This window comes from Rhamphochromis longiceps, linkage group LG12 (genome assembly GCF_057381845.1).
Source record: "Rhamphochromis longiceps isolate RC_006_pf linkage group LG12, R_longiceps_female_GT1.1, whole genome shotgun sequence".
Lineage (NCBI taxonomy): Eukaryota > Metazoa > Chordata > Actinopteri > Cichliformes > Cichlidae > Rhamphochromis > Rhamphochromis longiceps.
Window position 1 is genome coordinate 11,278,954 of NC_140568.1, and position 19,234 is coordinate 11,298,187.

At 43.4% G+C, this 19,234-nt stretch overlaps 1 protein-coding gene and 1 long non-coding RNA gene across 2 annotated transcripts in view; both read left to right on the forward strand.

The window, feature by feature from the left end:
• LOC146656966 (glutathione hydrolase 5 proenzyme-like) overlaps positions 1–19,234 on the forward strand; it is a 168,223-nt gene that overhangs the window by 32,659 nt on the left and 116,330 nt on the right. The gene's annotated exons all lie outside the window — the stretch shown is intronic.
• LOC146656968 (uncharacterized) lies at positions 6,858–7,645 on the forward strand. Its single transcript, XR_014914194.1, has 3 exons — positions 6,858–6,995; positions 7,422–7,506; positions 7,591–7,645. It is a non-coding gene; the product is annotated as an uncharacterized LOC146656968 (long non-coding RNA).

Sequence of the window (19,234 nt, forward strand, 5' to 3'; positions counted from 1 at the left end):
CTAATTATAGGCCAATCTCCAACCTTCCTTTCATATCAAAAATCCTTGAAAGAGTAGTTGTCAAACAGCTAACAGATCATCTGCAGAGGAATGGTTTATTTGAAGAGTTTCAGTCAGGTTTCAGAGCTCATCAAAGCACAGAAACAGCTTTAGTGAAGGTTACAAATGATCTTCTTATGGCCTCTGACAGTGGACTCATCTCTGTGCTTGTCCTGCTAGACCTCAGTGCAGCATTAGATACTGTTGACCATAATATCCTATTAGAGCGATTAGAACATGCTGTAGGTATTACAGGTACTGTACTGCAGTGGTTTGTATCATATCTATCTAATAGACTCCAATTTGTGCATGTAAATGGCGAGTCCTCTTCACACACTGAGGTTAATTATGGAGTTCCACAGGGTTCAGTGCTAGGACCAATTCTGTTTACATTATACATGCTTCCCTTAGGCAGCATCATTAGAAGACATAGCATACATTTTCACTGCTATGCAGATGACACCCAGCTCTATCTGTCCATGAAGCCAGATAACACACACCAATTAGTTAAACGGCGGCGATGACGTAGAGACAGGTCAGGGGGCCGACTGTACGGACCCTCCAGCTGACGTGGCGTGGAGTGGTGTGGCTGCTGCAGGGTGCCGGAGTGGCACACCCAGGCATTCAGCTACGGATGCAGGATGAGCTGTTATGGAGACCCCTGGCAAAACAGAGAGCTGAACAGGGGGCTGAGCCGTTACTCTGGCAGAAGAAAGATGCCGCTGACTCTCTGGGGAATTTAATGTAACATCACACGGTTCATTTCCCACCAGATCGCCCCTGAAAACATTATTCATTTGGTCACCGTCTGGTTCAGAACCCAGAACAGAAATGTCCATGGCAGTCTGAGAGAAAGTGGTGTCGCAGCCAAGTACTAGGTGTGTGTTCCTTTCAGAGGTCTGCCTGTCATTGTCCAAATTCATATTCTCGTTTTCCTTCACAAACATAAAGTCAGAGTCTTTATTCTCAGTCTTTGGTTCTTTTAACTCAGAAGCAGAAAAACACAAACTCAGATTGGCTGCCTCACCCTCACCAGAATTACATTGATTAATCTTGAACACACAGGCAGCATCTACCCCATAATATTGCCCAGAGTCAGTAACAGTCTCTGCACCATCTCTAGCGGAAATCTCGCCATTCCTAGCAACAAGTTAACTGTTATGGACAAACCCTGTTCGAAAGGTGGACCCCCAAGGCTCTCAGCACAGTTTATTTCCTCTGTCACAGGAAGACAACGTGACGTTTCTTCAGTCTCCACCTGTGACAGGGTTTCAGTCACCAAAGGGGCTAGTTCGACCACATGAGCTGCATTTATAACTGAACCGTTCATAGAAACATGATTAAGCAGTTCATGGCTAGGTCATGGCTGGACATCCATTAAGTCGGCACAACTGGTCAAAGAAGACTCATTCACGTTCATTTTGCAGTCATGTGGTGGACTTGTAACCTGATCAGAGTCTGTGCTTACACATACAGCAGTTACACTTCCTTCTGATGGGACGGCTGGCACTAGGTTAACGCCAAGAGTCTGAATAAACTCTTCTGTGATCGGTTTGACAGAGCCATTAGCTTTAGCATAGGGGTGCAACGATATTCGTATCGATATTGAACCGTTCGATACAGTGCTTTCGGTTCGGTACGCATATGTATCGAACAATACAACATTTGTAATTTATTTTATCAACTTTCCTTCTGACGATGCTGTCTGTGTGGAGCGCTCAGTGAATCTGCGTTCGACTACTCCGCCTAGGCTGCACTGTCGAGCGCAGATCCACTGAGCGCTCAACACAGACAGCATAGTCAGATGGAAGAGCGCAGGGCAAGCTAGCGAGACAGAAGTTAAGCTCTCCTTGCAACATGGCAAATTGAACCTCCCCCACCCTCATTCAGATCTGGCGTTTGGAATTATTTTGGTTTTCATGTGACCCTGAAGGTAAGCGCGTCATGGACTAAAGTAAAACAGTATGTTGGATGTGCCACGCAATGCTCAATTACATGGGTGGGAGCTAGTGTGTTAGCGCAGTTAGCTCGTTAACGTGTTGGCTGTCTAGCCCCATGCACGGGCGATCAGGGGTAGCTCGTTAACGGAGATTTGCCGTGTTGTGGCGTTAAGGTCATTTTAACGAGGTTAACCTGAAAGCACTAGTGGGAACACAACGAATATGACTGCACATTTACGCCGACATCATCCTAGTGCAAAGACAAAAACAACAAGCATGCATGCTACAAACTTTACCCGAGTCATTTAGACATGTTTAATATGCTGCTGAGAATATAGCCCAGAAGAAGCGGATAGTATAGCTTTTATTTTGGAAAGAGCCATTTCTCTGTAATAAACTCTCTTTTCCAAAGATGAGTGATTCCTCAATCAGATACAGGGCTCGCAAAATCGCTAGCCCGACGTCCTGGGGCTAGCGATTTTTCCAGTCGGGCTACCAAAATCTATCTCTGCCCTGCCCGTCGGGCTATTGTAGGAAGGAAAAATATATGTCAATGCTTTTGCATTCTTTCAGAAATGTAGCTGGGTAATTATGTCATTGGCATCGGTGAGCCACTGTCAATATGTGACATATTGAAATCGCGTTTGAATTTGAGCTTGTTTTTTGCTTTCACTTTGCAATCGCGCGAACTGTGTATAGAGAGCGACAGCACTGATTGGTGAGTGATGATCATTTGTGCACCAATTCCTCTGACATAGTCTTATTAATTGTTAGCTTACTATGCAAACATGACAAGTGAAATCTCCCGCAGCTTAAACATGTGAGAGGTTGATCACGCAGAGAATCGCTGAGCTTATGTGAGTGTGTGTGAGTGTGAGTGTGAGTGTGTGTGTGTAAAAGCAGCAGGATATATATTTTAGTTCTGCTGAGCCAAATAAGACAGGTCAGGGTGAAGAAGTGACAGCCAAAGAAAAGCTTACCGCAAAACGGAAAAGTTATGACAAATCAGACTATAAGGCAAAAAGAAAGTGCAGCTTTATGGTTTCATGGACAAAAGAATTTCTGTGGCTGCAATATGATGAGCTATATAACCAGGGCTGCACATAAGTGGTCCGCAGGTGCGCATTCGCTGTCAAAATAAAAAACACGCACAAGGGTTAGGGTTAAATTTAAAAACTGTACTTTTGAGTTAAAATATATATTTATAATTTTAATAAATGACAAATTAAAAAGGCATGAACATTTTATTTTGTATCGAAAAAATATCGAACCGTGACACCAAAGTATCGAACCGAACCGTGAATTTTGTGTATCGTTGCACCCCTACTTTAGCAGTGACCACATTAGTCACAAATAAATCAAAAGTGATGCTGTCAGAGGGGATTGAAGCCTCATTATGCTCTGACTGACAGGAATCATGTGGCTCGGCCTGGTATTTGATTTCGAAGAATCAAAAGAACATGGTTCCAAATTTACACAAACTGACGGTAAAACATGACCATTAGAGACAGTATCGGAGGCCCAGATCTCAGCCTCAGCATTCACTGCGCCCTGAGGGGTGCTGGAGCTACATGGTTCAGACATGTGTGCCCCATCTTCTTCCGGGGGGCACAATTCACTCTTAGAGTTCAGAGCATAGACCACATTGCCATTACTGTTCTCTTGACCTGGAACATAAAACTCGGGTGAATTGTGCTTGTTGAGTACAGGAGTGAGAGCATCACTCAGAGATCGCTTTGAATTGTTCTCCTCTGGTTTACACAATTCATAACAAGTAGATGAGTCACAAGATGGATGAGCTAAGGAACAGTCAAGTTGATCACCGGGTACAGACAGGGTGTCATTATTAAAGTCACACCGCTCATGACCAGAGGTTATATCACCACCCTTCACACCAAACATGAGTTTGTGATCAATACTTTCATCGTTTAGCAAGAGAATGGGTGGTGTTGAGGAGCACTGGGTCGCTATCGCTCCTCCAGCACATGTAGAAATTGTCTTTATCTCTGGAGCGTCTGCGAACCCTTCATGACAGTCACATTCCAGCAACTCTGGAAGACTTTGAGGCGAAAGATTGTCACTAACCTCTATTATTAACGGAGTCCGAGAGGAAACGAGAGTTCCACTAACCTCCAGCTGCTGCATGGTGCTGCAGCGACGTGGATGTCGCCTCTTCCTTGAGGAAACCACTGAGGCTGAAGCATTGGCTGTTGGGGAAGTGAGGGGTGGCAGACCCTGGCAGCTCCGAGGGCCCCCGAGAGCCAGGCGTGTTCCCCGAAAGATGTGCTGACAATCGGGGGTGAGCCACGGCTTTCCCCGGAGCTCCTCCTCTACGTGGGTGCAAGCTGCTTGCTGCCGCTCACAGAGGCCGGACTCCATGATTTCCGTAGTAGGTCTTTCTGAACAACTAAACACAGTTCTGTCGGCTTTGGAGCACAATTCCGCTATAGTTTCCGGCCCCGGCAAATCAATGCTCATCTCCCTCTTCTCCATAGAAGGATCGCGAGGCACAAAAACACAGTCACTCACCGGAGTTAGTGCGGTGCAACGGCGCCGCTTCTTTCTGGTAGCTGGTGCGATGGACGCTGATGCCACCAAAGCAGAGGGTGACGTAGCGGCAATCTCATCCTCTGCCCATATCCTCGCTAAAGGCGAGGCAGGGGAAGTGAAGTCCGAGCGGGGTGGAGAGGGCGAGCGGCTGGTAGGCGGTGCAACAGGTGTGAGTTCCTCCTCCAGAATGAGCCAGGGCTTCCACTGGAGCTCGTCCTCCCGATAAGCCCGTAACACCTGCTGCCGCTCTTCCTCACCAAAGTCTATGGCCTCCGTCATCTCCGTGCGCCGCGCCGTGTGGCCAGACCGCGGTGAAGACCCGGAAGCCGATGAGGCGCGAGCGGATGGTGTGTCGGTGGTGAGCCTCACCGTTCCGACCCTAACTGCGTCTGGCTCGCGAAGCAGCGGGGAAACAGGACAACAGCAGGGCTCTGGCGGCGCAGCCCGCACACTGGGCAGCTGCGGCTGCGGACGGAGTTGGAAAGCGGTGACGAGAAAGTCAACGATCAGCGGGTGTAGTGCCTCCCATAACCAGGGAAATACAGACGCGCATACTCCCACTTGGCGGGCTAACTCCTCCCGTTCCTCCACTCCGGAACACTGCAGCCATTTACTACATAGCGACTCCACCGTCTGGATGATCTCCCTCTCTTGTGTGGCTGGGTCCGGCCTGGTCGCGTCGTACTGTCACGGTCGCAGTGGCAGACTGTGTGGAGAGTGTGCTGAGGACCCAGGTGCGAACACAAGTGAGGATACGGGAGTGCACTTAAACAAAAGCGAACCTTTTATTGTGGCTGATGATCACGAAAGAAACAAACAAAAATGAGGGCAGCACAAGAGCAGTAACTAAACAAACCTAAACTGGGAACAAACTATGCTATGGCTGGGGATACAAAAGACTGGGCATGGAAACACGGAGGGTGGGAACACAGACGACGCGACACAGACTACATGAAACACAGAGACTAAATACACAGGAGGGATGATCTGGGGAAGTGGCCACACATGGGAGCACAGCTGACACAGATAAACATAACAAGACATGGCAGGAGTAAACAACACTGACGGGAGACTGTCAAAGTAAAACAGGAAGTACACAGAGGTGCAGACAGGAGGAGAGAGAGAGCACGGGCATAGTGGGCTGGGGAAACATGGAATGAAACACAAGGAGGGGAGACGAGGGCTCACAGATACATAGAGGGGCACACAGGGGATAAAAGTCACAAGGGGAAATCAAATAAGGAACAATACACAAAAAGACATGAATACTAAGACTGCTGGGCCAACATGGCCCAGGATCATGACACAACGCACATATTAAACAAATATGTAAGACTGCGTTCTTCCATTTGCGCAACATCTCTAAAATTAGAAATATCCTGTCTCAGAGTGATGCTGAAAAACTAGTTCATGCATTTATTACTTCCAGGCTGGACGACTGTAATTCATTATTATCAGGATGTCCAAAAAACTCCATGAAAAGCCTTCAGCTAATCCAAAATGCTGCAGCAAGAGTCCTGACAGGGACTAGAAAGAGAGAGCATATTTCTCCTGTTTTGGCTTCCCTTCATTGGCTTCCTGTTAAATCCAGAATTGAATTCAAAATCCTGCTCCTCACATACAAGGTCTTAAATAATCAGGCCCCATCTTATCTTAATGACCTTGTAGTACCATATCACCCTATTAGAGCACTTCGCTCTCGCACTGCAGGCCTACTTGTTGTTCCTAGAGTATTTAAAAGTAGAATGGGAGGCAGAGCCTTCAGTTTTCAGGCCCCTCTTCTGTGGAACCAGCTTCCAGTTTGGATTCGGGAGACAGACACTATCTCTACTTTTAAGATTAGGCTTAAAACTTTCCTTTTTGCTAAAGCATATAGTTAGGGCTGGATCAGGTGACCCTGAATCCTCCCTTAGTTATGCTGCAATAGACGTAGGCTGACGTGGATTCCCATGATGCATTGAGTTTTTCCTTTCCAGTCACCTTTCTCACTCACTATGTATTAATAGACCTCTCTGCATTGAATCATATCTGTTATTAACCTCTGTCTCTCTTCCACAGCATGTCTTTATCCTGTTTTCCTTCTCTCACCCCAACCGGTCACAGCAGATGGCCGCCCCTCCCTGAGCCTGGTTCTGTTGGAGGTTTCTTCCTGTTAAAAGGGAGTTTTTCCTTCCCACTGTCGCCAAAGTGCTTGCTCATAGGGGGTCATATGATTGTTGGGTTTTTCTCTGTATCTATGAAGCGCCTTGAGGCGACTTTTGTTGTGATTTGGCGCTATATAAATAAAATTGAATTGAATTGAATCATTTTCAGCTCAGCCATAAATGAAGAAAGCCTTGTTACGCGCATCGCAGAAACGCCCCCTCCATTACTCGACACAAGCTTTGAAGCCTCGATACAGAACGTCACATCACTACTAAGAAGACGCTAAGCAAGTTGTGCAGCAAACATAGCAGTCAGCTGGAGGTATGTTAATTTAATATATTTCACATAAAAAAGGAAATGTTTGCACTGGCATGTAATTTATATTGTATTATCTCCTATAGGACGATTGTCTCGTTTTTTTCTTTTTCTGCTTTTGTTGCACTTTTCTCCCTAGTTTGTTTAAGAGTACAGGTCAAATTTTAAAACTTTTTTTTTTTTTTGGTATTTGGGTTTCCTTTTATGTTTACTGGGCCATTGGAATATTAGTCAGGCAATGTGCAATCCCTGAGCTGGGGCTCATACAGTATAGAAATTAGGCCTTTCATAGGTGCTCATGGTGAATTGATTTGCTGTGTTTAAGATAACTTGATTGCAGTGATACCAGTCATTTCCTTAGCGAAACAATTAGTGCATGTGATAAAAGTAGTAATATATATAAATATATATACATATGCATTTTTTTCTCAGTACCTGGACCATCTCAGTGGACCAGTGCAGTCTACCAATCAGCAAGGCTAACATCGTTCTTTTTTAAACATAGACTTCATAAATAGTAAGGAAAACACGGCTATTACTGTATTTTATAAATGTGTATCAGTATACAATATTCAATCTATTTTCTCTTCTAAAACAAAAGCTTGGTTTTTAGGAAGGTGTGAGAACGGCACAGGAGACGTTTTACAGGTGGAAGGTTGGTATTTTTTACGTCTTTTAAAATATACTGACACCCATCCTCTGACACAAAATAGTATCTTTGTACTGTGTGTCTAATATTAAAGAAATCATCTGCTGTATTTTATTTCATATAGTAACATGGCACGTGTCTGAGTATCTTCAGAAACACCTGCTTTTATAGGTCAAAGACAAAGAAGGCCCATTAGAGACCCTCTAACAAGCACAAGGTGTTTACAGAATTAGTTGTTTAAGTACAAGTTGTTGTTTTTTTAATTTTTTTTTTTTTTTTAAATGATGTATTAACTCTGCATTTCTCTCACTTGCGCACCAGAAGGTTTTTCTGGTAATAAACTGACGAGAAAAACTTTTAGACTCGGTGGTTGTAAGACCAAGCCTTACGCCAGGCGTGTATGCAAGTGTCTGTATCCGTGTGTCAGAATTTAAAATGGTTTAAATAACTACATATGATGATCTATTCCCCCCTTGGTTTTATACCTACAGGCCAGAGACAGAGTGCGATGCGTGTGGAGAACCGGACACGACCTGAATAACACTGGACAAACACTAAGTACAGTCATAAAGAAAAAAGAGACGTGTATATTCTTTTTTCAAACGATGTAGTGCGTATATAATGTTTTAACACATGTCTGTCTGCACAGCCAGCACAGAATCCCTCTGCATGATGAGGACGATGACAAGCCCATGACATTTCTGGAATATTTACGCCATATAGAATAGGAAGAAGACAAAAAACAAGCAACTACAATACAGGCTGTGTGTGATAGTGTCATGGCACAGTGGCCCGTGGAAATAGGATGGACTCAAGTGCAGTTTCAAACCCGGAGGCCAGAGGTGCGGTGTAACGAAAAGAGTCTTTATTTACAATGCTCAGAGGCTAACAGAAATTTCAGACTAGAATTAAGGAATATAAACTAGACGTCTGAGGCGAGAGAAAATACTATGACTATGACTAGATGGCAGGGATAACTGGGTGCAGGGACTGGGCAGGGGAAACTGTGGCTGGCCAGGGCACTGAAACAGAGGAGAGAGCAGTCAGGGGAATCCCACAGAGAGCTGCGGGTGAATCTGGGAATAATACACTGAGCTGTCTTACAAGCTTGCAGGTGGGGGTTGCGTGGAGGAGGGAGGCAGGAGAGGTCCAGGTAGGTGCTGCGTGCAATGCAGGAAGGCAGGCAGGAGAGACTGGCAGTTCAAAAAAAGGGAGAGATTACCGGCGGCTGCAAACTTGTATCCAGGAGAGCTTGTTAGGTGGATTTCAGATGCTGACGAGAAAACAGAGGAAATAAGGTTAATATACACGATGAGTCACCAAGGAACAGACATGAGGCCGAGAACTGACTAAAGTTGGCAGATAATCTGGCGAAGACCAGTTGAGTACGCAGGTCATAAATACTGCCGGTATGATTGCCATCAGGTGAGGAACAACAAAGACTCCACCCAGTGGGGAAGAGCCGATGCTGTGGAAAACCACCCAGACCATGACAGATAGGGGAGAGCTAGACCCCTTTTTTAACAACTGGGGCCCGTTCTTCGTACGTCGCTTACTACATCCAAGATCAAATGACACATCCAAGATCAAATCATCGCGCTAACCGTGAGCTCGCTAATCCGGTTCCCCGAACACACCTGCTGTTGACGATTAGTACAGCTGGACGCAGTAATGTGACATCACTGGGTGTCATAAAAGGGGCTACGCATCGATAGTAGAAACATTGATCGGCAACCCTCTGATTGGTCGGCGAAAATGTCGAAGGAGCGCGCTCGGCTCGGTATTTTTCGGCAGCAGAGCAAGAACTCCTGAGTGAGGGATTTCAGGAGTTTCAGAGTTTAATCAGAACGCAAGGGAACACTGCAAAGGCTGCAAAAGCAAGGAGAGAGGGCTGGCAGAAAGTTGCTGACAAATTAAACTCGTAAGTAATTTAATAATAATAATAATAATATATTGGATTTATATAGCGCTTTTCAAGGCACCCAAAGCGCTTTACAATGCCACTATTCATTCACTCTCACATTCACACACTGGTGGAGGCAAGCTACGGTTGTAGCCACAGCTGCCCTGGGGCAGACTGACAGAAGCGAGGCTGCCATATTGCGCCATCGGCCCCTCTGGCCAACACCAGTAGGCGGTAGGGTAGATTTATTATATTACACTATATTATCCAATATTATATTACATTATATTATATTGTTATATTATATCCTCTTTCACATTAGAGCCACAACAGGACCCACTAGAACATGGGAACAAGTAAAAGTGAAATATAAGAATATTCTACAGAATGGTAATATTTATCACTTATATTGCTTTTCGTCTCTTGGAAAGAGAGCCTGAAATAATCTGTTTGTTTGTTTATAACAGCAACCAAGAAAAGGGCAGAGCAAAAAAAGACAGGTGGTGGTCCTGCACCCCCTCGTCAACAAGTTGGTTAAGTAAATAATATCCTCACGGGAAAATCGATATCTCTCAATGAGCACACTGTCGCGCTGAGCTAAAGGATCCTGTCTGTCCCGCAATATACGCTGAATTCTGAGGACTCTCCTTATCAATCTTGCACCTTCCGCAATGGGTTGCTCGCGTAAACGGACAGGACATGGCTGCGACAGGCTTCCCAAATCCACCTTTGCTTTTATAGCCGTGGTCTCTCATCTTGATTACACGAAGTAATTTACAATTACTACTCTGAAATATGAATTACATCTGTAATAATCACATACATGTAATAGAATGTTAATAGTACATTTCCCTTTTTTAGGAAATGACCTGTATGTATCTGTGTGACATCAATAAAAGGATCAAGTGCTGCATTATCTTCAGTTACATTGATGTTATTTATTTATCGCTGTTGCTTTCGTATAAATGAAGCGGACATACCTGCGTGGCCGCGATCTAATCCTGTTTACATAAAGTAAACCTGCTCCCGAGCAGGTTTACGCTTACGGCTCTGTTGCTATGACAGCAAGTCCCGGATGAGCTTCGGGGAACCGACTGATCCAGGATCACGCGAAATCGTCAACAATCTAATCCGGCTAACCTACTTAGCGAGGTACGAAGAACGGGCCCCAGGTCACCTCAGGGTGAGTGCGTGCCTGCTGATTTTATCAATGTTTTTGAGCACAGTGTATCAGACTTTAATTTAGATCTCTTACCTACCATACCCACGTGCATGAGTAATAATGATGATGATGACGACGTTACACGCATAGATTTAGAAGAAGGTTGTATAACAGATTCTCAACTAGCAGAGGCTTATGAAGCCTGCATGGATACCACTGGTGTTCAACTTTCTGACCAGAGTTCTAGCGACCCATCAGCCGATAACATGTGATAGAAGCTAAACTTAACCAACAACAACAAGCATTTTTAATGTCTGACTTTTAAAGCCCTAGCCATGGACCCTCTTAATAAGTTATTCAAACACAGTAATGGTACCGCTAAGCCTGTTAGATGGTTTGACTTTAAGGTATTTAATCAGCGGACTGAAGAAACTTTAACGAAATGTGATATTTTACACAGAAGACTGAATAGTATGCGTGTCTGTGAGAACGCAACCCGTGCCAGACCATCTGACGATGCTCCTGCTGTTTCTGCTGCTCCTGCACACATCAGAGTACATCCCCATTCCTCTAATGTCATCACTATTCCTTCTGCATGAGCCCTCCAACACTGACAATGTGTTATGTGTTAATCCTTCACAGACAAGAGCTGCCCTTACCAAACCTGCACGGGCTTGGTAAACACAGTCATACCTGCTTCTAATGCAAGAGAATTGCGTGAGCGTATTGATTTTAGAGACATAAGCGTGGATATTCCAGACCAGGTACCAGCAAGGGTAAGAGATTGCATAGCCAATGTCATAGACAGGGCAGTGTCTGGCTCTCAGCCAGGCAAATGTTGTTTTGAGAGGCCCTTCCCTGGCTTCTGATGTACAGACTGTTTTAAATGCTGAAGATGAGTACAATGACATTTTCTTGATGAAATAGCGCAGGCCATGCAGAGTAATGATGGTTCTATAGTTATGACGAATTAGTTTATTGTCACAGTAGCGCAGAACAGTAACGGTGGTGCCCGTTTAAGAGTGGCACGCATACCATATGACAACATACTGTCAAAGAAAGGTAAAGATTTGTACATACCAAACAATGCCGCCAACAACTTGTGCTATGTAATAGGCATTGGACGCCCAAAATTTCGTGGGTACACATTCATAGCACAAAACGCACCTGGCTTTGATAACTACATACTTCTGGAGTACTTTGTCAAGCAGGGCATAACACCCAGTATCACAATGAGAGGGAGCCATGTGATTTTCATGTACAACATGGATTATGACCAGTGATGGATCGAGTCATTCAGCTTCTTGCCCATGGGACTTGCTAAAATACCCGTCGCTTTAGGTTTTGAAGACCTGGAGAAGGGTCACTTCCCATACAAATTTAATACAAGAGTCAATGAGTATTATGTGGGACCCTACCCAGACCCCTACTTCTACGGCTATGACAGGATGTCTGAAAGTGGTGAGATTTATGGAATGGTACCAGACCGTCTCCCAGAATCTCCCAGTCTCCCTCTGATTTTTCCATGCTAAATTGAGGCGTTATTGTGTTATCGATGTTGATAACATGCTTGCTCTTATCTATGATGGTGCATATGTTGACCAGAATAAGATGTTTTCTAACTTCTCTATTTGAATGGCTTCAATATGTAGCCCACACTACCAGCACAGTGGTAAAACACGTGCTCCGAGGAGCCAAACAGAGAGTTGGTCCATATTTTGTGGATGGTTTTGACCCCACAAACAATACGGCTTATGAATTTGCAGGGTGTTTCCACCACGGGTGTGTTAAATGCTACCCCGAGAGTGAGGTTAACTCTGTCAGCAAGGCATCCTACAGATTGCTGCATCACGCGTTTTGTGATAAAGTGAATGCATTGAGATCACAACACAGTGTGAACGTGGTCGTGATGTGGCAATGTGAATGGGAGGCATTGAAGTACACAGCCCCTGCAGTTACGGTATTCTTGCGCACATACAGCAAGCCGGAACACCTGAACCCCCGAGACACCCTCTTTGGAGGGTGCACCAACAGCATGAAACTGTACCACAAGACTACTTGTTATGAAAAAATATTTTACTATCATTTTACCAGCTTCTATCCCACAGTGCAGTCTAAAAATATTATCCTGTCAGGCACCCACACATCATTTACAACAACTTTGACAGGCTGGAAAATTATTTCAGCTTTGTTAAATGCTCAGTACTCCACCTAGAGGTCTGTTTCACCCAGTCCTTTCCTACAGATGCCACAACAAACTGATGTTCCCACTCTGTAGCATGTGTGCTGAAAAGCAGAACCAGCAGACAGCATGCCTGCACACTGACAGTGAGAGGATGTTGTCGGGCACATGGGTGTCGTTTGAGCTTGAAAAAGCTCTTGAGAAAGGACACAGGATTGTTTCTATGGATGAGGTGCTGCATTTTCCCAATAAGAGAGACGCATTGTTTAAAGCCTTTTTAAAACTTAAACAGGAGCCTTCAGGCTATGCAGAACATATTAAAACTCCTGATGACCAGCAGAAACACACTGACGAGTGTTATGAGGAGGGAATAATGCTAGACTCGACCAAGATATGTGTAAATAAAGCTGTTAGAAACTGTAACAAACTTCTGCTAAACGCGTTATGGGGGCGTTTCAGCATGAGGGCAAACATTCATCTGAGTTAATCACAGACCCCTCTAGATTCAGCCAGTCAGTGTTTAGTGACCAGTATGCCATGCGTCAGTTTAGTTTCATCTCTGATGTCGTCATGGTGCAGTGGTGCCATGCTGGTGGTAGAGCAGCCTGTGTGAAGGATGTTAATGTCTTTGTGGATGCCATGACCACTACACATGCTAGACTGATGCTGTATGATTTGCTAAACAAGCTACAGCAGCTCGTGTTGTAATGTGACACAGGCAGTGTCATTTTCACAGCACGCCCTGGCGACTGGATGCCGCCTCTAGGATCTTTCCTCAGGGATCTCACAGGTGAACTAGATTCTGGAGAAGGGGGTGCGGATTTAGTCGATAGTCGAATTTGTGTCCGCAGGGCCAAAATGCTATGCATATCACACCTTGCAGGTCAAGACACACAGGTTAAATGTAAAGGTGTAAAACTCAATGTGCTAAACTCAAAAGTTGTCACCCACGACTCCTTGAAAGGATTAGTCCATGTGTTTGTAGCCAATCAGACATCATACGCACACATAGTAGCTGTATCTGATACTATCAGACGTGATAAAAAGATCTTTCATTTGAAGAGTGAAACCGCTGTGAGGAACGTCAAAGCTGTCTACAACAAGCTCCGTGTGTTCCCAGACTATACAACTCACCCTTATGGATATTAAATTAGATTAAGGGTTTGATGGCAGACTGCAGCACCCTTTTAGCATGGTCGTCAGTGGCCTCAGTAACTGCAGAAAGATTTTTTTTTTTTTTTTTTTGGTCAAAAACATTGTTGAAAATTCTTCCAGGATTATTTCACATAGTATTGATAGCATTGTGTATATATATGTATGTATATACTCATGCTGGCAGCCGCTATATAACCATTTTCTTCAGATAAGAGACATTAACTTTGTGATATGCCTGAATCTCTGGCTGATGATACCCTCCTACCTACAAACAAGAACAATTTGCTAATTATAGATAATTTAATGAATGATGCCGCCAATAATGTAGAAGTACAAAATGTGTTCATGAAATATGTGCATCATAGGAATCTGAGTTGTATATATCGAGTTCAGAATTTTTTTATTCACGGAAAATCCAGTAGAACCATTTCCTTGAACACTAACTTACCTAATTTTGTTTAACCGCAGAGATAAATATGCTTTTAGGTAGGAAAATGTTTCCAGGTAATACTAAATACTATGTAGAATTATTTAATGATGCCACATCCGCAACATACGGGCATTTTAATAGACTATAAAGCCAAGACCCCGGACTATTTGAGACTCAGAACCAATTTACTGTCAGACCATCCTGTTGTTTATATCCCAAAGCAAAAAACACTGAAGAGGTGAAAGGATGGCATTGCGCATGCAGGGGAATCTGTCTCTGTTGGAACTGATATACAAGTCACCCCCTAGCCTGCGCAGACTTTTTATTAGTAATGCAAACATAGATTTCATTAATGCATTGTGAGATAGCCTTTAACGTACTGCAAGGCAGATCATTAGTGCAAACAACCAAAAAAGAAAAAAGAAACAATAATCAGACTGATCACTGACAAAAAGATCAAAACTTTGAAAAACCTTTCGTAACCAGACTGATAGCAAACAAGTGAACATGGAGCATGTGCAAAAGATGTTTTTGGTACCCCAACATCAGTTGGACTTATGAAAGCAGCAGCAACAGCATGCAGGAACCATCAGGAATGGAGAGCTTATTTTATCAGTGCTGAACCACTCACCAGACTTGATTTCTTACAATAACAAAGGTGAAATTGTTGTTGATAAACGCACCATCCCGCATTCTCACATTTATGATCTGATTAAAGCATTGACAACTACACACAACATTTATGAGGGTTTGAGACTGTTAAGGAAAATGTTATAAAACACTTCTTCAGTAAAGACTCAGAGAAGAGAAACACACAGAACTTCTTGCTAGCAAGGGCAGCCTCCAGACAGAGAGACTCGCGCCAAGAAACTGCCCCAGTCTTTATTTATACTTCTGTGAGTGTATGTGTGTGTGTGTGTGTGTGTGTGTGTGTGTGTGTGTGTGTGTGTGTGTCCTGCTGATCAAAGGGTCATATAACATAAAAGCACAAAAGGTACATCCTTGGTCATAAAGAGGGTAGTCTCCCCCACCCTAGATGGTTCACCCTAGATAACACGGTGAGGAAGTCCAGCAGTTCATCTATATCTAAAGAAGGCACTTAAACTAAAACAGACATAGCTACGTTAATCCTACCGTAAAACAATAAAACAAGGTACGACCTCTCTCATGCTCCCAGGACGTGGGGGTGCATTCCTGGAGTGCACACCAAGCCTTTTGTAGCCTGCTAGAGATCACACATCCTGTCACTACACAATTGATTATATGCCTCTAAGTATACATGGTTGAATATTTCCTAATACAAATAACTACATGCAGTATTTTACCATATGCAAACTTATATCACTAAAAGATTATACTGACTACTAAATACAATTTATCATTGACAGAGACCTATTGGCTGGAAAGAATACATGGAGCAGACCGTCGAGGCTTAGTACATTAAAAAAAATAAAATAACTGGATTTTAATTCAGAGCCTTTTTTATGATTAGAATGTTGGGTTTTTTTCCCTTTATTTCTGCTAAAAATGTTTGTTGGATGTTTTTTATTTCTGCTAAAATGTTTGTTGGTTGTTTTTCACTTATTACCACTAAAATATTGAATTTTCTTTTATTTCAGCTAAAAGTTCCTTCAAGTTCCTGGGTACAACCATCTCCCAGGACCTGAAGTGGGAGACCAACATCAACTCCATCCTCAAAAAGACCCAGCAGAGGATGTACTTCCTGAGACAACTGGGGAAGTACAGTCTTCCACAGGAGCTGCTGATCCAGTTCTACACTGCGGTCATTGAGTCTGTCCTGTGCTCCTCCATCACAGTCTGGTATGGAGCAGCCACTAAACAGGACAGGAGCAGACTGCAGCGGACTGTACGGGCAGCAGAAAGGATCATCGGCACCCCCCTGCCCTCCAGCCAGGATCTGTACCTCTCAAGAACCAGGAAACGAGCAGGGAAAATCATCACAGACCCCTCACACCCTGGACACAGACTTTTTGATCTGCTGCCCTCTGGCAGACGGTACAGAAGCCTGCAGACCAGGACCACCCGACACAGGAACAGTTTCTTTCCCCTCGCCATCTCCCTTCTTAACCTTCCTGCCTTCTTGGGACCTTTTTGTGCCACTGCTATGTGTTAAATGGCTGCCATTTCCACTGTGTTCAGTGGAATATAACCAAACTTGCCACAGGATAGTTTTTACCTGTCAATGTTAATATTCCAGTGTGAATTCCTTAAATCAGCCTAAAATGGCTGAGCAGCAGAAATCCCCACACCCATCACCCTGGGGACCATTTTCTGCCCATTGACTTCCATTATAAACGCTATTTTTCAACCCCAAATTATCATCATATGATTTTATTTTTTCTTCTTTTCTTGGATGTCAATGAAGACTCAGGGCCTTGAAGTTTTAATTTTTAAATTGCAAAAAAAATGCAAAAAAAATAATGGCAGGTCAAAATGTATGTTGGTGCCAATCTTTGGTCCATCTAAAGGCCTACTTATAATGACAATCACATATTACTTCAACTGGTTTTTTGTGGAAATATTTAGTTTCGTTTTTTGGTTTTTGGGGCTTATAACACAGGGCGCTCATGTAATAACACTGGGATTTGAAGGGTTAAAACAACGAAAATATAATTAAAACTTTACATGAATATTTCAGGGAGAAGTAGTTTTACAAGGTTGGCTAATTTAAAGTGGAATAAAATATGGATATATGGTCTTTTTATGGCGTGGCTGAGAATGGTCCCTAGGGTGATGGGTGTGAGTTTTTTAAAGGATGGCAGGAGGGTTAACAGTTGACCTGTCACACTGCTCCCACTGCCAGACTGCAACTGCACCTTATGTACATTTTGTAGTATTCATTCCACCTCATTCATTTCTGTATTTTATGTATATAAGTTTAGATTCGTTATTTATAGTTGGTTTACACAGCTTTGTGTATGTATGTGTAATGTGTATATATAGACACGTGTGTGTGTGTGTGTGTGTGTGTGTGTGTGTGTGTGTGTGTGTGTGTGTGTGTGTGTGTGTGTGTGTGTGTGTGTGTGTGATTTACATTGCTGTGCTTGAGAGCCACCATCTACCGGAACCAAATTCCCTGTATGTCTGCACATATACTTGGCCAATAAACACGATTCTGATTCTGATTCTGATAAAGAGGGAAACATATCATCATGTAGAATGGACCCACTATCGTTGTACCCCATATACCACACCAAAACATCACTTTTGTTGTTCCAACAGTCTTGGAGGGATCCATCCAATGTGGGTTAGTGTCAGACCAATAGCGGTGGTTTTGTTTGTTAACTCCACCATTCACACAAAAGTTTGCCTCATCACTGAACAAAATCTTCTGCGTGAACTGAGGGTCCTGTTCCAATTTTTGTTTTTCCCATTCTGCAAATTCTGTGCGCCGATCTGGGTCATCCTCGTTGAGATGCTGCAGTAGCTGGAGTTTCTAAGGGTGCCATTTGTGAGTAGCTAATATCCACCGAAGGGATGTTCGACTAATGCCACTCTCCAGTGACATGCGGCGAGTGCTACGCTGTGGGCTCTTGCTGAATGAAGCTAGGACAGCCACTGATGTTTCTTCATTAGTGACAGTTTTCTTGCGTCCACATTTTGGCAAATCCAACACTGAACCAGTTTCATGAAACTTAGCAAGCAGTTTGCTGACTGTAGCATGGGAGATGGGTGGTCTCGTAGGGTGTCTTGCATTGAAATCTGCTGCAATGACCCGGTTACTGCGTTCACCAGATATCAACACAATTTCGATCCGCTCCTCACGTGTTAACCTCTTTGACATGTCAATGGCTGTGAACAAAGAAAAACTTGCAAATAACTCATGAAAGACTAAAGTTACGTTGAAACCAAGAACACCATTGTTTTTCTTGTGATATTACCAATACGTTTGATGTGTCACATGGCCCTCTTCCTATTGAAAAAACAAAAGTTGTATCCAAGATGGCCGACTTCTAAATGGCCACCATGGTCACCACCCATCTTGAGGAGTTTGCCCCCTCACATATACTAATGTGCCACAAACAGGACTTTAATATCACCAACCATTCCCATTTTATTACGGTGTATCCATATAAATGGCCCACCCTGTATATTGGTCTGCTATACAAAGGTGAGTCCCGTGCAGAAAAGACATAGCAGATTTTTTCAGTTGTGTAAGCACCTTTTTGCACTTAACAGGGTGATTCATAGACTTAATGTTCCAACTTACAAAGTTGGCTGCATAACCCGTAAGCTTCGCCTGTTTATTGACAGCAGCCATAGAGTTATCTAATCAAAGAGCAACAGTAAGAATGTGTATGTGTGATAGCCACTAACGTCTAATCACATATATGTGAATTAACTTATATTTAAGCTATTTTACTTTAAATGTAAGTGATTTTTTTTTTGGTGGCGTATTCCCTGCCCTATCATTTCTTTCCTGCTTGCAGGCTAGTATTGTGCCAGGAATAGAAAATAAAAGCAGTCACACCGGCTCTTCAGGTTGTTTTGTTGCTGTAATTAATTTATTATTAACAACAATATAAAATTATGCACAAAAGGAATTACTAATGTAAAAAAACGTGGTTTTGTTTATATATGTTTATATATAAATATATAGGGTGGCCCCTAGAGACAAAGCACGTACAAAACACATTTCTAGCGTTAACTGAACTTTCAAAACAGAGCTACCTAGATCACTTAAATTACACAATTGAAAGCATATGTGTATTGTTTGTGTATTTATACACAAGCACTCATATA